At 39.5% G+C, this 26,825-nt stretch overlaps 1 long non-coding RNA gene across 5 annotated transcripts in view; it reads left to right on the top strand.

The window, feature by feature from the left end:
• Positions 1-26,825, top strand: part of LOC147916645 (uncharacterized) — a 1,218,588-nt gene that overhangs the window by 960,906 nt on the left and 230,857 nt on the right. The window contains exon 7 of one of the 5 annotated variants that reach the window (XR_015552700.1): positions 1,441-2,984. The exons of the other annotated variants lie outside the window; for them this stretch is intronic. This is a non-coding gene — a long non-coding RNA (uncharacterized LOC147916645). Of the gene's footprint in view, positions 1-1,440; positions 2,985-26,825 lie in introns of those variants that run through there. 5 annotated transcript variants of the gene reach the window in all.

The raw sequence follows: 26,825 nt of genomic DNA, 5'->3' as shown, positions 1-26,825 counted from the left end.
TACTGTCTTCAGTTTAAAGTTTCTTTGGCTAGTCTTTAAACAGTTTTTTCAACTGATTATCCAACAATTCCCAGAATATTGTCTGCCTCAGATGATGCCTTGAGAAAGCTACTTAATTTCTATGAGTCTCAACATCTTCATCCTGTTAGGACATTCTAGCCATCTTTCAGGGCTTTTATTATATTGAATATTATAAGTATTATAATTATTGAAAGAATTGAAAAATAATTCTTGACAAAATAAAACATTTAATGACATTTTATTGGCACAAAAAGTTTAGTAGTCTGCACAAAAATGCAAAATAAGATGTGTCATATGAAATAGATGCTTGTAAATTTATATGCATATAAGACTTTATTGTGACAGACAAGTCTGTTATAATACACGTTCTCTTCCAATCCTTCTGGCAAACTTTTCAATTATGTTAGCACTCACACATTCTGGGCGTAGAATTTCAGAAGAGATTTTTTTTTTTTTAATTTGAAAAAAAATTCCCAAAGGCTCTGATGTTGTAGATATACTTGAATTAAATGTTTCCTGAATCTCTCCTATATACCCCAGAGTCTCCTGGGCACTGCAGATACAAAACTAAATGAAGCAGGAACTGCTACCTCAAAAGAAGTCGCAGGCTGGAGCAGAGGATCTCTGCAAACACACGCTAGAGTTTTTTTTCACAGTAATTGGTAACTTAAGATAGTTGTATATAATTCCCGAGTTTCCAAAAGATTTACGTGTTCTTATTTTAAAGGGTAGCCAAGGTTTTCCCCTAGACTTCTCCACCCTCTGACTTTGTGTTCCAATATGCTTCTGCATGGAAGTAAATGTTAAAGAAACAGCTGGTGGCCCAGGAGTTGTGCATAGATTACCAGGTCTAGGACATGGAAGTATCTCGACCTATGAACATAACCTATTCTGTGCGTGTCAATATTGGGAACCACAGCCTAGGGAATTTCTTTTAAAAAAAGCCTGGGGTGGCAAAAACAGAGTTCCTTTCCATAGTATGTTTTACTTGAATCATCTTCGTAGTCATTAGTCACTTCAACAATTGTATGTCCCAAATATATCAGCAAGTCAGCAGCCACTCTGCATGGCCTTGGGCCCTGTGTGTGGCCCTGAGATACCATGATGAACAAGACAGGCATGTTTGCGGCCTGCATGGCCCTTATTGTGCTTTTTATTTTTCACTTTGGCTGTTGACCTCTCAGAAAATCACATGAAATGCAAATGCTAAGTAGCAGGTACAAATTTCACAAACGCAGATTCATGTAAGGTAAAAATATAACTCTCTTTTCCTATAGTGCATTGCAGTGTTTGATTCCAAGATGCTTAAGCCTGATACAGGCTAAATCTGGTCACTTTCAGATGAACTCGGTGTAATGCAGTGATTTCTTAGTCTCTCAGGTATATCCTTCAATCACATTCTGTTTGAACTCCTCTTAGGAGAGTCTCCCTCCTGCTCCCCGCTGGGATTGACTGCAAGCTCTGGAGGGCTTGCTCTGCTACTGGCACAGTGCTGTTGAAGAGGATCCCTCTATTCTGGAACTTCATCTGCCTTGGTCTCATGCTGGTCTTCCACTCCCAAGGCAACCCACTGCACACTCAGTGCGAGGAGCTGAGTAACTACTACTGGGAAGCCTTCAGGTACTCATGAGGCTCCCCGGCACTGACCCCTTGTGGAGATGTCATGGTGCCCTCACCAGGACCCCAGTGGGGACTAGTCACACCATGCCTTTTTGGTATGCATTCCCTGGGCTTAGCTTGCCATGAATTTCAATCTCAGTCTCTCCTGTATCATTCAGTTGCTCACCTGCTACAGAAAAATCCAGGCTCATATCAGTGACTCATATCACCTAATACCCGTCATTGAAATTCGCCTATTGGAGGTACAGATAGGACTAACAAAGGCCCAGGTTGTCTCTACTCTCTAATCTCCTAAACTTCCAAAAGAGATCCTCTCACACTCTGCAGCCCTCCCTCCTCATTTGCCCTTCAGCCCACAATGGGTGAGGCTGAAAGACAGATCCACTGCACAGCAATCTTGTGTCCTCCTTAACTGTATTCCCTTATTGCAACCTAAAAGGGTTTCTAGTCTGGAACTGTTGCGGGGCAACATGGCTTTGTTGGTTTATCTTCCCTTTCAAATTTTTTCCTTCCTGTATCTGAATGAAGGCTTTTGATTTTAGAGGGTCTCCAATAACTTTTTTTTTAATTATTGTTCTAGATTGATGGGAACCTCATTGTCACATCAGGATTATAGATTGTTACAGAAAGGAAGACATCCTTAAATGACTCAAATTATTATCCTGCTATTATTAAAGCATAAACAGCTATGTAGAGATAAGGGACCAAATGCCACTTTTGTGTTCCCACCATGTCCACATTTCTGTTGGTCATTTACCATGATTTATTGAAAACCTACTTATGTAATTTCCACCACTAAATTATAATTTCTTCAAGGACAAGAGGTCATGTCTTACTAATTTTTTTTTTTATCCCAGTGCCTAGAATAGTGCTTTGCATACAATAGGTACTATAATTGCTAGCATTTATGGAGCTCTTGTTGATTGCTCTGCCTTGGGTTGAGGCCTTTACAAACATGATGTATTTTGATTTTCATAACCCCGTGAGCCAGGTAGTATGGCTGTGTTTTACGTCTGAGAGACTGAAGATCAGAGAGCTTTTCTCGGGGAAAAGAGATTACAAGGAGTGAAGGCAGAGGAGCAAAGCTGAGCTTAACCTCTACTTCACACTGTCTCTAAGTTAATATTTGAGTGTGTAGAACCCACATTCTAAATCCATTAAGTTCTAAACATCTGTCCCATCAGACTAGTACAGGTACACTGATTAAAAATGCTTGTACCTCCATACATAGCAAAATGGTTCAATTGTAGACAACTTTTCATTAATTCAATTGAATTGATTTGCTTTATAACAAGATATTAGAAATAGCATTTCTGATTTTGAATCTTTCCATGACTTTTATCTTTCTACCCAATTTAATTTATTTTTATTCCAAATATTATATGGAATGCCTTTTATATTCTAGGCTGTGTGGATATGAAACAGAGTAAAACCAATCCAAGGAAGCTCATAGTCTAGTATAGAGATAAACATATAAACAGAGTATAGTAACCATTTAAATGCAATCTGGAGCTTGTGTACAAGGTAGAGAGTTAGCCCAATGGAAATTTAACTTTACCTGTGGTGGGAAGGAGGGATGTAGTGGTCAAAAGATGCTTCCTGCAGGAGTGGTTTAGAAGAGGGATTTAGGCAGAAATGAGTCTCTTTATAGCAGTCAATTCCCTTAGGAATGTCTTAGGGAACTTGGGGGCTGCCTCTTTCTTGGGACTCAGTAATGTGTGTGTGTGCGGGAGCTAATTACTCTAAGAGGCCTGAATCAAAACTGCTGATGTTGACTTTACTCAAGCACAGTTATTAATAGTAAACAGACTGTTTATATAATATTTATTTATTCTATGTCTTGCTCCAGTCTCATTTAAGGCACTTTTCCTAAAAATATACAGCAATTTAAAATATACATATGGAAAAACAGAGAAGAAAAGAGGGAGAATGAGGATTGAGATGAAAATATGAAGCCATATATAATACTGATGCATAAAATATTCTGCTATTTAAGTCCTGTGTGGAAAGAATTGGGCCACACATTTGATTGTAAGCTTTCTAGCAGCTCATCAGACAGGGAACCACAAAATTCCTGGTGCCCATAAAATAAAAATAGAACAGATACGCAGGAGCAACATCACTGTTTATTCCTCTTATGGGTGACAAGAGAAAATTCAGGCCAGTGTATAATGTGATGAGCAATGTTTTCAACAATATTCTCAAAGTGGATACCATGATTAGTTTAATAGGTATTTTTTAAATACTATTTGTCACTAACTATTGATGGCATCAAACTAAGTAACAGTTTAGTAGATACAAATCTGCTGGGAGATAAAGTGGGACAATCTCTGCTGTACATATTCTCTGCTTCTTTGGAATAACCCAAGAATTGACTTCAGTGTCCTGTAATAGTCTGTAGGCTATCCTCCTCAAGCACCATTTCCTGAAATCAAACTTTTGGTAAATATTGACGGACAGCACATTTGAGGTTATACTTCCCAAATAACTACCTGCACACCTCTATTTTATGTTGTTGAATGAGTTCAAATGCTTTAATAGACATTTGAACTGGATACAGGATTCACATCCTCATCTGAAAGAGGAGGACCTGAGACAGTCATGGCCTAACTAAATAGACTTCCTACCTCTAATTTCAGATTATGAAGCAGAATCCATGGTTGAGGTAAAGACAGTTAAGATCTTTTTCAACATTTAGTGTTGGATCAACTCCAGTGTTCAGGCAAATAGACAATTGAGAATCCAGAGAATTCATATCTTCAGCATTGTCAAAACAATTTCAGTACAGTATTTGTTTATTCATTCATTCAGTTAGTCATTCAAGAAAGGATGTGCTTTTAGCATCTAAGATCTTCAAATCAGGTGTAACTAAGCACACTCCACCCAGGCCATTCTGTGTACTCACAGAAAGGTTAACTTAAAACTAGGATGTCCTAGTGTTCCTACAAAATAAATGAGTTGTGAAATGCACGGCAAGGTAATTGAATCAGTTACATTTCTGAATAGGAACATGAAATATAAAAGTCCTTTAAGCGTTGGGAGATATCTACCTAAATTGGACCTTTTACCATAGATCACTGATTGTTTCTGTGAATCACTAGCCAGCAAGCCAGTTGTCCATTTAGATCCCATGTAGTTGCTGAGGGTGGAAAGACAATACGACTGTCTGCTGGTGGCTTATGTGCCCCCTACTGGCATTGTCTGGCGAAGTTCCACTATGCTCCCTGGGAGGGACTATGCAAACAACACCTTCCCACAACGTCAGCAGGTACTGGTAGTTGGTGTTCCTAGCGTTGGTATAAAACTCCCTCAAAGAGCTAGCACTCAAATGCAGACCGTTTGTTGCCCAAGTGCAGGCTGATTTTCCTGTGCTTGCAAGGGCACTTATACTCATAAGAAAGGATCACCTGCCTCCTTCTGCATCCTGCTACACTTGGCCCAGGCACACTTCCCTACAGGATGGTCAGAAGCAGAAGTACTGGACCCTACATTGCACTGAACCTTCTGCCAGTAAATTTCAGACACATAATGCACTCCCTGGTGTTTGCATAAGCTTTATGCTTTGCAGAGATACAACCCAAATATCAATCCTGTAGGTCTTTAGAATCAGGAGTTGTACATTAGTTTATTGGATGTAGCATCAAGTTATTAAGGCAAAAAATGTTTAAAAAATCAGAAGAAGTTTGGTTTTCCTCACTCAAAATTATCTAATCTTTTAAAAATTGCATATTTTTTCTGAGAATCTAAGTGCTATTAAGGTGCAACCTTTTGATAAATATCAATAACTAGGGGAAAATATATACAACTGACACTTTTTAGCCCATTGCCAAGCCCTGAGTAGAAGATTCTATTCAAATGCCAAGGAAGGCTTCAACAGAACCATGAGTAAACTTTCACTAATCCTAACAGATTTTTCCATATGGTTGTAAAGTATAAGACAATGGTCAGTAGTGCAACAGCCAAGTCCCTAACCACCAGTTCCTAAAGCATGTTGGATTGAGAACTCTCCAGGCTGCAGGAAACTGACATGCATTATAGATAAAATACCTAATGGCAATAGGACAATCATTTGTGTGAGACAAAGGGCAACAGATACAAGTAAAAAAGGAGTGGAAGTATTTTGAGTTGAAAAAGTTATGAAAAAAAACATTAAGGGTAAAGACCTACCACTGAAGGCAACTCAGAAATAATAATTAGGGCAAGAAAAGTGCCCCTGGTTTCTAAAGTTAAAGTGTGCTTTATTTTTTTGTGGTTGTTTTGTTTACAATATGATAAACTATTTTCAAGACCCAGGGAGAAATGGGTCCCCTGTGATGATCATCTTTACAATGTCAATGGAGTGGGGGCAGTGGGAGGGACACAAAGTCCAGGCAGCTGGTGGGACAGGGAGCAAGAGTGAGGGTTCTAAGGTAAGATAAGGGGAGGCCTCTGGAAACATCCTACAAAAAGTATGATGTTCTATTTGTCTTAAGCCATTCATTTATGATGCTCCCCTGACATGGGAGGGAGGGAAGAGGGACACCAGCACAATAAAACACAACCAGAAAGATGCTACCTCTGTACTTCCAGCCTTCTCGAATTGGAGAAAGGAGTTCTGGGAAGGAATTTCCATTTCAACTGTTTTCCTAAATCCTTAAACAAAATGTGATTTTTATTCCTTCTTTTCCCTCCATAGTTATTTTCCTTCAAGAACAAATATCACTCAAAGATTATTGTGCAGAACAAATTTAGACCACACTAGGAGGTTTGAGTCCTTCTTACGCAGGAACGTTTATAAACGAGAAGGCAGTAGTATAGGATTTGGATTTAGGAGAGCTGGGTTCAAGTTCCCCGTCTCCTAACCTGAGAGTTGTGTGACCAGAGTGGATTTCTTTGCCTTGACTGCATGGAAGGATATTATGAGAAAGAGTCGTATGAAGCTTGCCACTGAATTTACTGTAGTGATATTATCAAATAGAGTTTGCAATATCAGTGTCTCCTTTATATGGAAGAAATTTCTCTCATATCTTGGTCTGAACAGAATAGAAAATATGAATGATTCCCAGTGGCCAGCTGAAAGTACAGGCCTCAGGCAAATTTAACCCTGGACCGTTATGAGACTTAATTTTCTCTTCCTAAAATGAAAAATGAAAATACTAATTCTGACAGAGGATTGTTGTGGGGAATGCATGAGATAGTGTTATATGTGATGTTTAACACAGTGCCTGGTATAGAGTAGCCATACCACAAATAATAGCTGGAATAATACTAGTTATGATTATTCAGCTATAATTTATTACAGAGAAGGTTACAAAACAAAATTAGCAAAGGGAAAAGGTGCCTGGAGTGAAGTCTGGAGAAACCAGACACAAACTTCCAAAAGTCCTCTCTCAATGGAGTCACACAGGATGTACCCAATTCCTCCATCAATGAGTTGTGACAAGTGTGAAATGTTGTTTATCAGGGAAGTTCTTCAAAGATTAGGTGCTCAAAGTTTTCATTGGGGGCTGGTGACGCAGGCTTTCTCTGTCTAGCATGTATCCAAATTCCAGATGCCCAGAAGGAAAGCAAGTGTTTAGCATAAACCACACTTTTATACAAAGAGTTTGGGCACAGTAAGCCACTCCTATCAGTCCAAGAACCTCCTGAAATCCAAGTTCCCAGATGCCAGCCAAGGGCCAACCTTCGCAAGCAGGCGTTTCTAAGGAATCAGTCTCAGACCTGCTATGTTAACTCTTTTCTGCAAATCTCCACTAAAATTGCTTATAATTTAGTGAATGTATGTTGGGTGCTGGGTTTTGTTCATTTTTATTTTCACGTTGCTTTTGTTTCCTCATTTACTTTACTTTTGTCTCATTTTGTGTATATCTCCAATCTACCTCATATCTTTTTTTTTAATAGTAGGTTCATAAAAAATGTTTGTTGGATGGACATATGAAAAAAACTATACTATATTAAATAATAATTAGATATGTGACTTTGGGACACATAACCTTTGTTAGTTTAAGCTCTCATATATATTTAGGACTAGAATATCTCTTTCATAGGACAAAAATAATAATGAATGTGATGATTATGCTAATTATTATTATTTTTTTCTTTTTTATAATCAATAGGGTTATTTTGAATGTCAAATATAACAATAAAATGAAAAATATGTTTTATACTTTATATCCATAAACATTTATGAGCTATTATAATTAATTGGAATATGATGTCTTGGGTGGGTCACCTAATAAAGTAAAGTAGCTGATCTTCCAGGTCACAAGGGGTGGCCATAGCTGAAAGTTAGAGGAACTGGGGTCCAGTTCAGCAGATGGAGGTTCACAGCCCAGTCCTTCCACTTACTTGCTGGGTTAACTTGGGAAAGTTTCTTGACTTCCCTTCTGTGTCTCAGTTTCCTTATCTGAAGAATGGGGATAATAATACTTGTCTAGTAGGGTTATTTTAAGGAATAAGTGAAATGATACTTGTAAAACCCTCAGTTCAGTGTCTGACGTATAAAAAGAACTCAACTAATCAGGCTATTTTATGCTATGTCTGCCTTTATTACTCACTTTAACTGTTGGTTCTTTAGCAATTCACCTATGTGCCCTAGGCTTCAATAGCCCGTCTATAGAACCCGCAATGAGAGAAGCTCTAAGCATCCTTCTGGCTATTACATACAATAGAATGTAACTGAGATTTCAGACAACTGTCCTCCTCTCAGTACATTTGCAGCACAGTCCCGGGGCCAGGACAGTGCAGGGTTTAAGAGGGCAGGCTCAAAAATCGTACTGTCCAAGGTAGAATCCTGGCATCACTTCCCACTTGGCTAATTTATTCCATCTGACTAAACCGCGGTGTCTGGTCTATAAGATGAGGATGATCCCTCATTAAGTTGTCCCAAGTTTAGGTGAGAAAATGCATGTGTTTTAGATACACACCCAGCACCTAGAACATTATAAATGCTTGATAAATGCTTGATAAATGCTTGCTGGTTTTGATATTATCTTTTCCTACCGGGACTAAAACATTTTAACAGTTTTCCTTTAGGTTTTTTGGGGATCAACACCTTCCTTTCAAAATGAGAATTCCTCCTAACCCCAAAGGTAGAGAAAATATTTTAACAGGAATCTTTGGTTTATTAAATTGCTTTTCAGGGTACTTTTTTGACGAAGGAATACATAGATCAAAAAAATGTTTCTTGTGGGAAGGTAGGAAAAGTTGCAGAGTATCAAAACTCATTCTGTGATTCTGATTTAACTTTAAGAAGTTAAGAGCTGTATTTTATTTCATTGGCCAAATACTTATTTATAATTTGAGCAGAAATTTCATGAGCATTAAAAATAATATTTTCTTTCAATACTGTCTTCATTCATACATTGGCTCAAGAGCCAAATCCCTTAAGCCCTCGTCTCTGACTCTCCTCTCACATTCATACCAGCCTTTAATCAGTCTTCCACAAAGCATGGTCCAAAATCTGTTGTTATTCCCATTGGCCTAGGGTAGAAGAACTTGTACTTTTAAAAGTTGGAGGTTGAGAATTCTACTACTTACTATTAGTAACCTAAAATAAATCCTAACCTCCCAGTGTCAGTTGCCTTGTTTGGAAAAGGAAGATAATTATAATACCTGTCTCTAAGGTTCCTTTTTAGAAAGTTCAGTAGCAGTATAAATGTGTGCGACAACTACTGTGTGCGCAACCACTATTGACCTATGACTGATCAGTAAATTTTGTCACTGAAAATTAGAATTAACAGGCTTCAATATCTTGATGACATCCTTAATATAGCAGTTGTTCAGAATTCACCCACAAAAATTTTGCATGTGGAATCACATCAGAAAATAAAATCACCTTTCTTGGATCTATGTCACTGCTGGAAGACTGTGAACACTTTGAGGGCTGTGATTGTCCTTCATATCTCCATCCTCACTGAATCCCTCTTTGAACACTGCTATGGACTGAATTGTGTCTTCCCAAAATTCATATTTTGAAGCCCTAACCCCCAATGTGATTGTATTTGGAGACAGGGCCTTTAGGAGGTAACTAAGGTTAAATGAGGTCATAAGGGTGGGGCCCTAATCCAATAGGATTTGTGGCTTCATAAGAAGAAGAAGAGATCTCTCTCTGTCTATGCATTCCCCCGTGTGAGGACAATGTGGCTGTCTGCAAGCCAGGAAGAGAGCTCTCACCAGAAACCAACCCTGCCGGGCCTTGTTTTGGGACTTCCAGCCTCCAGAACTGTGAGAAAATAAATTTCTGTTGTTTGAGCCACCCAGTCTATGGTGTTTTGTTTTCCCAGCCCAAGCTGACTTAGACAAACACTTTAGATGAGAGATAAAAAAATACAAGATCAGTGGAAGATGAAGCCAGGGCTAAGACAAAGCTGAGAGTTTCTAGAGAGATCACACGTGTGAAGTGCTCCTAGCGTCAAGACTTTGTCCACTTGTTCAGGAATCAACCACAATAGCCAGCTAGCTTCTATTGTTGAATGCTCAATAAATTCCAAGCCCTATGTCAAGTGCTTTATATCCATTACCTACTTAAATCCTCTATATAATATTTAAAGCTATTTATAAATAAAACCATTTTACAGAAGAGGAAACTATGACTCAGAGGTGTTCTGTATCCTGCCCAATGACACACAGTAGATAAAAGAAGAGGAATCTGAACTCAAACTTAGTCTCAACTTAGTCTGTCTCCAAAACCCTGTCCTTAATCATTATGCTAAGCTATCTCTCCTAGAATAATCAAATCATCATCATCCTCATCATCACCAATTTTGTAACCTCTGTATGGAAGAAGCTGATTCATAACAATCAAAACACAGGATTATTTGCATTTTCCACCATCCCTATAAAAATTATTCAGTGGGAATTATCTTTTCTCCCATTGCTGGATGAGAACTCAGCCGGTCCCCTTACTCTTCTGCTCACAATCAGATATTAGAAAGTCATAAAGTCATTTCAAGTTACAAACACAGTGTCCATAAGTCTAGTCCAAGATTTTTAACAAAATTCACACTTAAGTCAGCATTAAATCTTGTCTTAAACTTACTTTAGGGGAAGAAGCCTGCAGTTGGAAGTAGCAGCATTGCTGGCTTCTGAATTTCACCTCCACAGTTTCCTAGCCAGTTGCTATCAAGAGTGATGGCAAGGAGTGGGACTTCAAGTCTTGATTTCTTACATTGGCTTTATTCTTTTCAGACTTGCAGAAGTTTACAAGTTATTCTTTCTCTCATGGATACCTTTGTGAGTCTTCAGAAATTCCCATTGTTGAGGATTTTGCTCCTGCAGTTCATTTGACTCAGGCAAAAGCATCCCTCTTCCTGATGGTCATTTGGGGCTTTTTAACTTCGCACTGGTAAGCCAGTGTCAGGTGCATTGTCTGGGGGTGAAGTCTCTTCTGCCCTCTATGTGACCCTATTAGACCTCAGGACAACTCTCGCTTCAGCATTTCCTCTTCTGTGACCCACATCTGGACCACAGGAAACACTTGCACGTCCTTTCACCTGATCAATTTTGGACTTGCAGGATGACCCCAATGCAGCGGTACTCTCCTGTATCCACTCTGAAGCAGAGTCCACCAGGTCCTAGACCCATTAGACAAACCAGGCAAGAGTCATCCCAAATCTGAGATACACATAGCAAGGTCTTTGAGTCACTCTCTAACCCTTATTCTCTAGGCTTCAGTGAAGGAGATGGCACCCCCCCATACATACACGCCCAATACCCATTCAACTCGCTCTTCCACACTCTCACTCTTTTGTTTTCCAAGAAAGTAACAGCATTCAACAGGTTTTTGTTCCTTTTTTTGTAAACTTTACACATGATGGTTTGTCTCTTAGACATTTTGACGTCTAATGCTGATCATATTAACACTTCAGTTGAAATTATGTCATTGCTATTATTGAGTACTTGCACAGTTCATGTGCTAGATACTGGAATGTAAAGATGAATTCTGATTCTAAGACATAATAACTGTATGATCTTGGACAAAATTACTTAAGCTCTCTGTGCTCATTTTCCTCATCAGATTGGTAGAGATAATGTAAGTCCTTGATTATTAAGTAGTTGTGAGCATTAAATGAGCTAATGTAGATAAACTGTTTAAAATAGAATCTGATATACGATAAGTGTAAAATAAGTGGAGGGAGAAAGGCATAGTTCTTTCATGACAAGAAGAGGGAGAAAATGACAGTATAACTTTTATGGAGCAATGAGAGTTGCCATAGAGCAGGAGTCTTATACTCAAATGCTTACACAGCCCACAGTAGATACAAAATGAGAGAAGTGAGCCCGTGGTGCATGGGAGAGCCTGTCTTCTCTGAAGTGGACAGTTGCTTCTCAGCCCCAGGTGACTACTCATTCAGGGGTGCTAGCTCATTACCACCAAATATTTCTTTCTCCGTTTTTTCAAGAGAAATGGAAATCTAGACTTTTAAATAAAGTCTCCCTACTTTAAAACATTGAATTAATTTTTTTTTTTAATATTTAATGTGTTTGGTCATATTCCTCCTTGCTCTGACAGTTTGAGATCTCAAACGTGGAGGAATGAGGAAGTTGCCTTGAATTACAGAGGGAGCAACAGCTCTCTCTTGGAAGAGAACAAAAGAAATAGCATATGATCACTTTCAGCCATGTGTGTTTTGTTCTATTTGTTTAGTTTTTAACGGAGAATAGGAATTTGTCAAGTGGAGAAATCTTTCTTCAAAGATCCTCCAGCCTATACTCAGTATAGTGTTCAAAGTCTTTGAACCAGGCTCAAAGTCTTGGAGATATGAGAAAGCATGGCTTGTTCAGAGATTGTTGAAAGTTGTAATGAGTTGTATTTAGATTTCTGACCTACAAAAGCAGTCAGATTTCCTTGCTTCTCCCATTTAGCTGAATATGTATCCTTAATTATTGTTTTGTGAACAAATGCAGAATGAATGGCAGAAGTGGAATCTCTGAGATATAATAAAACACTAGGCTACTTTGTTTAAACAAACAATTCTGTTACACAAGTACTCGGTTATCGTTTCTATTGGAAAATATTTAATTTTACTCCTATTTGCTCTTAGCAAACATTAATTCTGATACTCACAATGTGGGAAAGTGATGATATAGGCATTAGGAAAATATTATAGTTTATTTACTTAAATTACACATTATAAAAAATCTTTCAGAGAATTAAAAGGACTATTTTGGTGATTAAAAATAATTTAATGTTCTGATTATCCTAGTAGATTTAGCGTGTTGCTTAGCACTTATGTGCCTTTATAAAAGGATGGGTTATAGAGGTTCTTAACAGGAGCTAATGGAATTACTGACAGCATATGCCATTTACCTTCCTGAGCTCCTCGCTAAGAAATGGTGCGATGCCATACAGCATAAGTAACAGAAGAACACATATATTTATTTTAGCATCAATCTCACCTTTTCTCTCTGTTGTAAAGAAGGACTTACACAAGAAGCACATTTTAATTCATGTTTCACTTGCGTTTCATTTCTACTCTTGGAATTTCCAACGTCTTGTATGGAAAGGCCATGTGAGCAGCAGTGAAGAGCAAAGGCTTCAGTCAGGTGGATCTGGGTCTCAGTTGCTTACTTCACAACTTACTTGCTATGTGGCATTAGACAAGTCAACTTTCTAAGCTTAAGTTACCTCTTCTACAAGATGGGGTTCATAATAATACCTTCCCTATGGTTTGATAAGAGGATCAAATTAGATTACATAAATAAAATATTAAGTAGAGTACCTGGCATATGAGGAGTCTTCACTGAATATTAGTTGCTATGATGGTGATGATGATGAAGATCTAGCAGAAGGAAGAGGAAACACTTATGACCCTGAAAATGAATGCACTATAAAGAGCAGAAGAGATAGGTGCGTGGTCCACAGGAGGTAGAATATGGCCTTGTCTAAGATTCATATTATTTATAACACAAGGATATGCAATGATGAAAAGTATGTACCATTTCAGGCAGTATTCAATGGCTATACAAAGGCTTTATAGCCTTTTTTTCAAATGAACCAAAGCAATTCAGATATTGAGTACAGATACAGTGGTACTCACAAATTCAGAGATTAACTAGTCAAGAATAACTCCCCTTATTTTAGAAAGAAGAAAACTAAATATCCAGAGAATGGAGTGACTCACTTAGCATCACTCAGATGAACAGTGGTAGATTTGAGAATAATCCTAGCCCTCTGGATTCTCTCTCTGTGGCCCTGTGCCCCATGTCTTGTATGTTTTGATCTATTTCATTCATTCACTTACTATTAAGGATAACTTATTCCAGGTACTGTTCTTGGTGTTGGGAGATAGTTATGAATTAAACAAACACAGTCACTATTCTCACATGCTTACAGTGAGGGGAAAAAAACTACAAAAATGAATTTTAAAAGTTAATATAATTGTTGATAGTAAAATAAAATACTGTATAGAAACTAAAGGGGATAAATTCTAACCTTAGCCTCCTCATTTACTAGCTCTTTAGCTTGAAAAAGACATTTGAACCACATGAGCCTCAGTCTCTTGATCTATAGAAGAATTATATTTCTCTTTCATGGCTGTTGTATGAATTTGAGAAAATGTATACAAAGTATGTTGATTACAATGCTTGCATGAATACTGCATGGCTGTTAGTATTCTTATTATTAAGCACTAGCTATGTGTAGACACTACTCTAAGGACTACATTTTTATTTTATTTTATCCTCACAAAAACCCTATGAAATGGATATTATTATTAATCTAGTTTTCCAGTTGGGGAAACTTAGGCCCAAAAAGGTTAGTTAACTTGCCCAAAGCCACACCGCTACTAAATGGCGGAATCAGAATTTAGGCCCAAGTGATTCAACTCCAGAACTCCTAATGGGAGCTCTGAGCTGTTCCCAAGGGGTGACCACGCGAGGCCATGGTGGTGGGGGAGCTGTCTGCCACTGACCTTGATTTAGCAGGGAGTGAAGATTCTCAAAGCTTTAAAGGGAGGTTTGTCTAAGCCCCAAAATCCTCATTCTTGATAAAATGGGAATGAATAGTCACTTTAGATTTTTGTGAAGCTGAAGTGTTATAAGGTAAATAAATTTCAAGCACATTGTTCAACAAATAGTAAGGGCTAAATACATATCCTGTCCCTTCTCCTACCCCTCCTTTCTGATTTCTCACATTTTTCGTTGTTTGGGGGATCCTTCAACTGACTCATCAAACAGTACTTCAGTATCTACCAGGTACAAAGCACTGATCTGGAACAGTGGGGCAAGGAGGAATAGAAGTAGTATCTAGATTGGTCCTACACTCTGAAAAGAATTTGGTTGTTTTGTTCCTTTTCAGTCCCATGATAATTGTATCTTACAATGACTTGAGATGTCCTTAATATTAGCCCAACAGTTGAGGCCCATTAAAAGACTGTAGGTGAAGGTCCACTTCTGTGTTGTAACCCCAATAAAACTGTGGGGAGAAGTATATATGAAAATATCCATTGTGTCCATGCCCACGAGCAGAGAAGACTGCTCCCTGGGAAATTACAGTGCTACTTGATAGGAAAGGCAATGTTTTCATTTTAAGTACTCAGTGGAAATCTGTGAAGGTTTTTTCCCCCCACTCAGAGTGAGTTTTCATTTTTATTATTTCCACAGCTGTACATATTTTATCCCAGCAGATGCAACTGGAACTTCCAAATTGATCACAATTAGAGCCAGTGCAAATTGTGGGGGAGGGTGAAGGCTGGGAAACAACAGCTCTGATTCTGCAGGGCCAAGCCTTCACAAAGCCCATCGCATCCAATGCCTTGCTTACTCTCATTGTAAGCCTTTTTCCTACACATGTGCCCAGCTCAGCTGTGTGCACGAAACAAATCCAGACAGAATAGACTTGAAGATAGTATGTGGAGAAAGTGGATTGAGGGACTGTAAGCACACATGCCCTGCGTCTTTTCTTAGAGAGCATTGTATGGCTGCTTGAGACACTGATGAGAGGCAAGGAGCCACGGGGTAAGTGAGCACTGCGAGGCCATGCCCTCCTCCACGAACTCCACTCCCAACAAGTCAGACTAAGAGATACTGGTCTCTTCCATTATTTGTTACCACTCCAGTTTACACAGTAAACTGAAGAGAAAGCTAAAAAAGACCGTCTGGGGGCTGGCCTCGTGGCATAGTGGTTAAGTTCTGCACATTCTGCTTCTGTGGCCCTAGTTTGCGGGTTCGGATTCTGGACGCAGACCTACACCACTTGTCTGCCATGCTGTGGCAGTGACCTACGTATAAAGTAGAGGAAGACTGGCACAGATGTTAACTCAGGGCTAACCTTCCTCAGCAAAAAATAAAAGACTGCTGTGCCCTCAGAAGTTCAAGGACCTGAGAGACGAGTAGGAGAGGACAGTGGTTTGGTGCATGGCCTTGGTAGGCAGACAGCCTGGGACACCACTTGCTAATTGAATAGCCTTAGGTAATTTGCCTCTGATCTCCAAGCTTGTTTCCTACTCTATAGATTGGGTGAAAATAATAGTAATCCCCTCATGGGAGACAGAAATAAAATAATGCAATTAAAGTGCTGGCATATAACATGCAACTAATAGGTATTGCACCTACCCTAATATTAACCTTGTTATTAAATTGTATGGAAGTATAAACCAATAGTTGTAATGCAATGTGTTTAATACAATAACAGAGGTATATGTAAATTCTATTCATAGTGGCCTGAGGGTTTCGGGAGAGCTTTAGAGAAGGAGACACATGGATCTCAGAGAATGTGTAGGATTCAACCAGAGGATGTGGTTATGTTGGTGGGGGGATGGGAGGAGACAGGCTCTAAAGAGCAGGCTTTGTTTGCGAAAGCAGAGTGTGAAATGTCGCAGTATGTTCAAGGAACTGTCAGTTGTTTGATATGGCTTGAGCACAGGATCTGAAATGGCAAGGCAGGACCGGAGACGAGGCCGCAAGGGTGGGCAAGAGGCAGATCATGAAGGGTTTTGTCTGCGTATGTTTGTATTTTATCCTGTGCGCTTGGGGAGTCTGCAGGATAAAAATGACAGTAAGTACAATACCTTGCATCTATACGGATTCGGTACTTTAGACTACCTACTCATCTGCAATTTTGTTTGGTCAGTTTGTGGAGATAGCTACAACAGATATTTCAATTCCCCTTTTTTAGTTGGGGAAGTAGTTTATGGAGAAGATCAAAAGGGTATAGAGCTTTGAATGAGTCTGCATCTTAAAGATCAGGGTGCACTTTCCTGGACCTGCCCCTTTTACTGGGCTCTCCATCTCAGTTACCACAGCAACGGCCACACAGATCAGAAGGCTCCTTGCCTTGCTTTCTCTCTCTCTTTACCCACAGTTAGTCACTAAGTTACACACTTCCAGCCTCACTACTTCCAATCCAGTGTCTGGTATGCTACTCTTCTATAAGATATTATTCTTTTATAAGATTGCTCTCCTGCTCAGCTCTTCCTCACAAAGGAATTCTAATTAATACATGCAGAAGGAAAGAAGAAAATAGAAAATCAGCGTTAGGCAAACACCACAGTAATAAATGTGGCAGACAAAATCGACCAATGGATGCAAAAATTCATGTATGAAAGTTTGAATAGAAATAGGACTTGCATTGTCCCGCAGTATCTCCCACATGATACTTACCAAACAAAGGAAAAGATAGTAACTTGACAGCAGAGAAATCCAGAAGACTCCAGCTTAACCAGGTGAACAAAGTTAACATCACCAGTAATAAGATATAACAACATTATGAACCCCTTAATATGATGCACCGAGAGGAATACATCATTTTTGACAACAATTCACAACCTCACTTCAATCTCTAGAAAACATCAAACAAACTCAAATTGAGAGTCATTCTACAAAATAACAGACCAGTACTTTACAAAAGTGTCAAGAATATGAAAAACATTGAAAGACTTAGGGATTATCACAGACTAAAGGATATAAGGGGAAAATAGCTAAAGGCAATGTGATATCCTGGATAGGATCCTGAAACAGAAAAAAGAGTGGAAAAACTAGTGAGTTTTGAATAAGGTCTGTAGTTTAATTAATAGTATTATAATCAGATTAATTTAACACGATAATTGTACTATGGTTGTGTAAAATGTTAACCTTATGGGAAGTGGGGAGAGGGAAGCAACAAAACTCTTGGCACTATTTTTGCAATTTTTGTGTAAGTCGAGAATTAGTTCAAAATAAAAAGCTTTTTAAAAGACTAGCATACTCTGCACTCTTATGATCTTATCACAGTCAACAAAACTCTTAGCATTGCATCAGGATCAAGTCCCTCTCTACCTCTTTGGGCTTATTTCACACCCCTCCCCACCTTCTCCCTGTTGTCTAGACTTACAACAGTTCTGAGAACACAACTCTTATTTCATATGTATATGTTTTGTACAAGTTGTGCTCTCTGTCTTGAATGTCCTTGTTCTAACCTTATATTAGATGCCAACATCCAGCTACAATATCATATAAGTCAGACAGAGAAAGACAAATACCATATGATGTCACCTATGTGTGGAATCTAAAAAAGCTGAACTCATAGAAACAGAGACTAGAACGGTGGTTACCAGGGCCTGGGGGGTGGGGGAAATGGGGAGATGTTGATCAAAGAGTACAAACTTTCAGACATAAGATGAATAAATTCTGGGGATCTAACGTGCAGCATAGTGACTATAGTTAATAATACTATGTTATATATTTGAAAGTTGCTAAGAGAATAGATCTTAAATGTTCTCACTACAAAAAAAAAAAAAGAAAATGGTAAGGGACCAGCCCGGCGGCGTAGTGGTTAAGCTCACGAGCTCTGCTTCCGTGGCCCGGGGTTCGTGGGTTCGGATCTGGGCACAGACCTATACACCTCTCATTAAGCCATACTGTGGCAGCATCCCATATACAAAATAGAGGAAGATTGGCAACAGGTGTTAGCTCAGGGACAATATTCCTTACCAAAAAAACAAACAAAAAAAAGAAATGGTTATTATGTGACATGATGGAGGTTTTCTATGGTGTTAATCATTTTGTAATATATAAATATATCAAATCAGCATGTTGTACACCTTAAATTTGTCTATTATATCTCAATAAAGTTGGGAAAAAAGAAACACGAGACCCTTAGAAATTCTAGGGACATAATTGCTGGTCACATGACAGTCAGGAGTATGTAGACATTCTGTACACACGCACCTCTCAAAAACTGTCATATTCCTCTTTCCTCTAGGGAGTTATGTTAGTAAGTGGTGTGGAGTTGGATAATCGGTGTGTCTTACACTGTGACCGATTCCTATCAAAGGAATGAATAGTAATAGCAAGCTCGTTAGAATTCCTCGCTTTCACCCTAGGACCTTATCCATCGTGTTTATATTTCTGAGCAAACAGCCCCATGTGTACATGAACAACCTTCTCTCCTAAACAAAATGTTGTGCCCAACTCCCTCTCTCTTTGGGGGAATTGGACCCAACAAATAGAATGAAATTTGGAAGCTTCCCTTTATCTTTCTTAACTAAGTCTAGACTATGGCATTACTCAAACTTGGATTTGGATCCCACTCTGCTACTGGTGTAACCTTGAGCAAGTTACTTAGCCTCTTCAAACCTCCTTTATAAAGTGATTTAAGAATATGAAGCTTGCACTTCGGTTGTGAGGGTTTGGAAATAATATATATGAAATGCTTAGTGCAGTGCTTGCACATGGTAGCTTCTCAGTTAATGACAGTCCTCTCCCACTTTCCAGCCAAAGTCTCAAAACCTTTCCGGACACCTGAGTTTTGTGTTTCCATTCCCCTCCTGCCAAACGTTATACCCGTCAGTCCTGTTATCTGACTAAAAGGGCAGGTGGAAGGCTATCTACACAGGGTGCAGGCAGGAGGCAGAACCCACACCACTTATTTGAAGAGAAAGTACTTGATATACAAGTGTTGTTAACTAGGTATAAAATTGTTAAGGAGATAACTGCAAAGGCAAAAAAAGAAGTTAAGGTATCACGGTAGTAGCAACTATAGGAAAGGAAGAGGTTGGAATTCTTAACACTTAGAAGCTTGGAGGAAGGGCACTGAGGAGCTGAAATTCAGACTTCTGAGGAGGGGGCACTGCTCTGCTGGTGCTGATATCTCTGATGTCTCAAAGGAGGGGCTGTGGGGCCTGGACTCTGACCCCTGGGGAAAGAGTGCTGGTCAGCTAATGCTAAGGGGGCGTGATTAAGCTGCAAGGGTTTGCTGCAGGGGTTGAAAAAACTACAAACTGGATTTAGCACCTCTGAGCTTTATACCTCTTGGAAAGCACTGCTGCTTCTGGTGTAAAGAAGTGTACCTAGAGTGTGTGCACGAGCAAGAAACAGGCAGGAAATCCACAAGAATGGGAAGCAGCAAGTCCCTTCTTCCTCTTCCACCTTGTAGTCTCCTTCTAGCACCCTCTACTGTCAGGGCTTAACAGGGAGCAGCTGAAAAGCAGAAAAGTAGATTGCAGTCCTGGGAAATAGTGGATATGCAATAGGAACATTTTTTGTCTGATTCAGATGTCCTTGTGATGAGTTTCATCCCACCCTTCTTAAACTGACTCTTCTATTCCTACTACCAAACCATGTTCTACAGATACTTCCCAGATGCCCTTGCTGAGGAGGTTGGCATAAATGAGGACAAATGCGAGACTTACCCTCCACTATGTTTTCATCCATGGCAGTCTCGAGAGTGAGGGTTTTCCCCTCCTCAGACATCTACCATGGGGCAGCACCAATCTGGTGACTGTATTAAGCAAAAAGGGGAGGAAGTGATGGAACATTGGGGCAAAACTTTTCTGTACGCTTTTGTAGAAACCAGGTCTTCAATCTTGCAGGCAGCGTCCCTGGGGAGAGGAGGTGTCAGATATTGTCACTGTTACAGTGATAGGAGTATAGTATCTCTTGTAAGGGGTGAAAATAATTTAATCTTTAATTACATAACCTATTGCAGCAGATGATGCATATCTCTATGCATTATTGTAGTTGTTCCTCAAATAATCATGTAACCTAGTTAATAATAACAACTATACAGGTGAGGGGACAGAGATTTAGAGAGTTTGTGTGATGTAAACATAATCACATGTGTAGGATATGAGTGAGGATATAGAGTCGCATGGTGAAAAGAGCATGACTTTGAAATCAGACCATTCATATGCGAATCTCGGTTCTGTCATTTACTGCTAGAGAGACCTAGGTCGTAATACAATCACCTGAGACTCAATTTTTGACTTAAAAAAAAAAATTCTTCTTAATATTGTTGTAAAGTTCAAGTGATAGAAGACATTTAAAATGGCTACTACAGGACCTGGTACAGAGCAGATAGCTATTTTGTTTGTTGTTGTAGTTGTTATAATTGTTATTTTGATGATGAAAAGGAAGGTGATGATGGCTTGCTTAGCTAAAATTTGAACTCAGGACTTTTGTCTTTAGACATTATACTCTCCATAAACGTGCTGTTTCTGTCATTCCCCCAGCATCTGTCTCTCTCAAGCATCAGGCAAAAGAGATTAAATTTGATTTGTATCTACTTTTACATATAATCAAAGCCTATATGTTCATACCAATTACAACATTTGGATCGGCAGTCTTATTTTAGTGTTTATGTGTGTAAAGAAAGACTGAGGGCTAACTAGCTACATTGCATAAAAAATCAAACCAAAACAGCTTTCCATTCTTGCAAGGTAAGCAGAGAAAACCCCGTTAGGAACAACACTCAGTCATTCAGGCAGGCCTAGCACATCAGGGTGTGTAATTGAAAGAGGTGCTGATACAGAAACCAAGAAAGTGTGCGAGTTATGTTATTCACTTTGCGACTACTAAGCACAGAACGAAAATCACCTGGAAGGTACAGAAAGAGTGTGCGTAGATCTTGAGAGCCGTAGCAAAGAACTTTACTTCAGCAGGAAGGAAAGTATGATGAATACGGCTCAGGCAAAATCTGTTTTCTTTTAGGAGTTTTAACTGATTGTGCATTGCTAAGACTTTTGTCCCAAACAAAATTAGAAGTCAAGTCAGTGAAACTCCAGGCAGCTCAAACTAATAATTACCTCTCTTACAGTAATGACTTTTTAGTGCCGGAGTTTTCACTTTCCGTTTGCTCATTAGAGGTTTCAAAAGGTTATATGTGTTATTTCTCTTTTTAGAAGTTGAAATGGTGGTAAGCTGCTTAAATGTTTGTATAATTGACTCTACCATTCATGAAATATTTAACCAGCCCCCGCAGTAATAATAATAGCTGTCATCTGTTGAACACCAGAACGCATCAGGGTACATGGGGATACTCTGTAAATATTTACCCCTTAGAATGACCCTTCTAGGGAATATGATCCTTATTTTGTAGATAAAGAAACTGGGCCTTATTGTTAATGAACTTGCCCAAAGTTACACACTAAATAGCAAAGGTAGGAGTCAAACTATCTCTCTAATCCCAAACCCTGCATTCTTTACACTCTATCATATTACCTGTAGGCATATAGTGTCCCAGGGGAGTAAAAACAAATCCAATAATGTAATTACATCTATGTCATGAGAAAGCATCTCTGAGTTCCATACTTCCCCCTCAAAAATGAGCTTTATATCCATTCAAATTCTTGCTCTACCTCTTGCCAGCTCGGGGACCTTGGGCACCTTTGTGTCCTAATAGTGTGAGTGCTGTGGTCACTGTCCTGGAGGACTGCGTTGGGCGTTGAGTGGAAAAGACCTGCAGCGTGGCTTTATCACGTGTTTGTTTGTTCATTCATTACTATAACAAGCTTTCAGTGAATGCCTGGGAGCCAGATGTTGTGCAGGGCACATACTGAGTGATTAATAAATGTTGTTTCCCTTTGTATTTCCATCCCAGAAAGTTATCATGGATTGGCAAGAATTCCATTATGTCATAAAGCTCATATTACTCAGTTTCGTGCTGATGTTCCCAAATCCAAGATCAAAAAAAGAGGGGCTTTGAAGAGCAAACGTGTATGAAGGAGAGAGTAGATCATTGCAAGTTCTCCTCTTCACCAAGAAAGGTCTATTCACTTTGGATTGTGGATATGGATGTTTAATAATACCGGGAAACAAGTCCTTGTGAGAGAGAGGACTAGGCATTGTTCCACTAAGCTGAAAACTGAACCATATCGTATAACAACAATTTGTGGTTAAGATCAGTCACAAATTAAAGCATTTTGAACATTTTTACTGGTTTAATTTTGAGATAAAAATGTTCTATCTGATGAATATTTAGTCATTATGTCTGGCATGGTGTTGTGTCTTGAGTGTTTATATCACATTAGTCACTAATTTATAAATAGACTGCAGTATTTCTCTCCCGGCCATTTGAACACAACTGAAAAGCTACAGATGAGAAATTCAAATCTGTGACATGCTGAATGTGGAGCAAAACATTCTCTTTTACTTGGATCATCAAAAGTCAAAGCTCTAAAGAGAGTGGATTTTGAGGAATAGAAATCTTCACTCAATGTCATAAGGCTAGAAGGGATATTTGATCATCTGTTCCAACACTTCATTTCATAAATGAGAAAGCTGCGGCCAGGAAAGGAAAGTGACTTATCCAGTCCCACAGTTAGTCCCCAAAACAAATTGCCCCAAACTGGCAATTTTGGTGACAAGAGTGAACCAAGTGAAGTTTGAAATATACAATTATATCAATAAAGTAGGTGAGAGGGGGCAAAAGAGGAGGGAAGAGTAGAGGGCGGGCTGATACATCATCTGATGCTTCCATTCTTTCCATTATACCACACTGCCTCTCTGTATGGGAGAAGTTCACATTCTAATTGCTTATTTTAGATCTAAATGCAGTCTCTCATTCAACTCGTGTGCCTACTTCTTACTCTGTTAAAGATCCTTGGAAAGTCAGAACGGCAAAGATGCACTACTTCTTATATTTCTCAAGAGTTATGTGATTGAGACTCAATGGCTATTTCTTACTGCCACTCTTCTTAGAGTTTTTGTAAGCGATGACAAGTGGCATTGGCACTGGCACATCACAGTCTGGTCTTCAGGCCAGGCTAGACCATTGGCCTGAAATCCTTTTCTATCCTCTGGATGTGGTTTGGACCACATCAAGCTTGAGAATGTGGAAATAAGCGATGTTACGGAAATGTCAGCTAGGGGACATTAGCACGTTAAAGACATAGGTACAATTTTGTCAGATACCACCAACCCCTAGGCCTAGGAAAGCCCAAACTCTCCTCACAACTTCTGTTCATCCTAGGAGCTTACACCTTTATGCTTCTCTTTACCTCCAACATTTTTTCCATTTAAGTTATCTGTATTTTGTCTGGCATCAATCCACGCAGAGCTTAAAGCACTCACTGATTTCCAAAAGGAATCTACACATGCCAAACATCTCATGAGCTTAACAGAGTCTCCAAAGTTTGGGGAATTCATGGAGAAGAATCACATTCCTCCACTTAAAGTTTCTTACATCTTTCTGGCTCCCTCCCTTTCTTCCTTGTGCATTCCACTTTCCCTCCTTCATTGCCCCCTAGATCCAACTTCTTTTCTCCCTGTAGCATGTAGAGCAATTCTGTTCTCCTCTGTTCTTACTCCCAAAACCAAATCCAGCAAGCAAGCGGTTCAAGGGTCTCTACTGAAAGGGAAAAAAAGGCATCCAGTCAATATTACTGACTCTTTTTAAACTGGGTGGTGATATAAAGTGATGTCTGGTTACCCATATGAAGAACAAATAGAGTGCCTAGCACTCTCCTCCACACTTTCATCTTTGGGCAGGTAATTTTTGTTTCGTGAAGAGTAGCTACTCTAGGAAAGAGAACTTCTCTCTGGTTAGCCTCTGCATAGGAAGAAGGGAGAGTAGAATATTCAATAGTGTTCCTATCTCCTAAAAATCTGGGATGAGACTACTGAGACGAAAAGGATAAACTGGTCATCCATCCATCCTCCATTTACTTTGGGCAAAAGGATGCAGACAGTCAGGAGGCAATGGACTCCAGAAAATTCCAACTTCGTAAATGGTACTACTGAAGTTGTGCTATAAAGCCTTACAAAATGGCTCTGCAGTCTCCAAGTCATCTAAAATCAAATGACCAAGATTTATCTCGGGGTATTACCTTCGACATGAGGTGTCTCACTCTGGACATCTTTAAAAGTCCCCTATGTCCATGTGTCTGGGTGTACTGCATCCATTGTATGGTCTCAGTTTTACAACTGCTTATAGACTCTCCTCCCATCCCTACCTGCTTTGCTAAAGTCCCATTAGACCCCATCTGAGTAGCCAGTCCTCCGTTTTCCTTGCCACATTGCTTTTACTTGGCCACATTTGGTCTTTCTGATCCTTTTCCTCTGGCGGTATAAGAGGAAAGTACGTGAACCCGTAGAAGAGGAGACAATTGGCTCCATGTCTCCTCTCATGCTGCCTCTGCTTTCTAGTACTGTGTGACCCCGTCATGGCCCCTAAAAGACTTGATATTTGCTATCACTGGTAGGGACCCCACTTTCACAGTGGCACATGGTACCTTCCTCAGAGGAGAGCAAGGAGGGGAGGATGCCTGGCCAGCAGAGCCTATTAAATATGTTGTCAATCCAGCACGGTCAGAACCGGCACGTGATTAGCATCAAAGAATAAGTGCATGAGCAACACCTGTAAGCTCTTGCTCAATAAAAGTGTCCGGATGGCAAGTAGCTCCATCTCAAGTTTTGGGTTTAGAGATATGTCTGAAATCTTGCTTCAGAAGCCCCTGTCTTACATGGATGGACATTGAGGGTATTATGCAAAGTGAAATAAGTCAGAGGGAGAAGGTCAAATACCGTATGATCTCACTCATTAAGTAGTAGATAATAACAACAACAAACAAACACATAGAGACAGAGATTGGATTGGCAGTTACCAGAGGGGAAGAGGGGAGGGAGGAGGGTGAAAGGGATAATTAGGCACATGTGTGTGGTGATGGGTTGTAATTAGTATTTGGGTTGTGAACATGATGTAATCTATGCAGAAATAGAAGTATAACGATGTACACCTGAAATTTATACAATGTTATAAACCAATGTTACTGCAATAAACAAAAAATCTATAAATAAATAAATAAATAAATAAATAAATAAATAAATAAACAAAAAAAAAAGAAGCCCCTGTCTTGGCCTGGCTCAGAGTCTTTCAGGAAGTCAAAGCTTGGTTTTGGTTCCCAAGAGTCAGAGTTAGATGTTTCCTGAGGTTCAAAACAGAAAAAGCAAGTTAATATGTGAGAATAAAACTAAAATTACACAAAGTAAAAGTTTTAATTTGTATCACTATTTTCAAAGGTATGAAGTATGAACCAGCATGGTATGTTTTAGGGAAGAAGAGCTGGCTCTGAGTTACAGGAAAGGTCACAGAGAGAGGGGAGTGACAATTGATGATAAAAGCATCAGATCATGATGTCCTTGGGAGCCACGTTAAATATCAAAGATCAACTGGGATAAATAAAGGTTTTTAATCAAGCGATTTACATGATTGGATCCGCATTTTATTTATTTATTTATTTTTTTGTGAGGGAGATCAGCCCTGAGCTGACGTCCATGCCAATCCTCCTGTTTTTGCTGAGGAAGACTGGCTCTGAGCTAACATCTATTGCCAATCCTCCTCCTTTTTTTTCCCCCAAAGGCCCAACAGATAGTTGTATATCATAGTTGCACATCCTTCTAGTTGCTGTATGTGGGATACGGCCATGCCGGAGAAGCGGTGCGTAGGTGCGCTCCCAGGATCCGAACCCCGGCCGCCAGTAGAGGAGCGCGCGCACTTAACCACTAAGCCATGGGGCCGGCCTGGATCTGCATTTTAAAAAAGACTTATCAGGAGCAATGTGGAGAATGAATTGCAATGTAACAGGGAAAAGGGGAATTGGAGACCAGATTAGGAGGCCTTTGGAGTAATTAAGGCAAAATAGATGAACAAACGGACTAAGGGTGAGGCAATGATGCTGGTGAGAGGGCATTGACTCTCTCAGGGTGTCAAGTGGATGGAGTTTGATGAAGTGTGGCTTAGAAGAGAAGAAAGGAGGGGACAGAGACTAACTCAGAGACTTCAGGCTTGGGAAATATATCAGCTTGTAACAAATAACAAAGGCTTGGACCACGAAGAGCAGGGATTTAGCTGAGCAAACGTCCTAGTGCCCATGCATCATGAGCACCCACTCTTAGGAAGCCTGAGAGTCAGAGTGAAGGGTCCTGAATTTGAGCCACTTGCCCTTGATTGGCAATGTCACTCATTTACCAAAGAGGCAAACTACCAATCAGCTTCCTCAAGTAAGAGT

This window comes from Ceratotherium simum, chromosome 7 (genome assembly GCF_057802395.1).
Source record: "Ceratotherium simum simum isolate JZ-2026a chromosome 7, ASM5780239v1, whole genome shotgun sequence".
Classification (NCBI taxonomy): Eukaryota; Metazoa; Chordata; class Mammalia; order Perissodactyla; family Rhinocerotidae; genus Ceratotherium; species Ceratotherium simum.
This window is presented reverse-complemented; position numbering and strand designations above follow the sequence as displayed.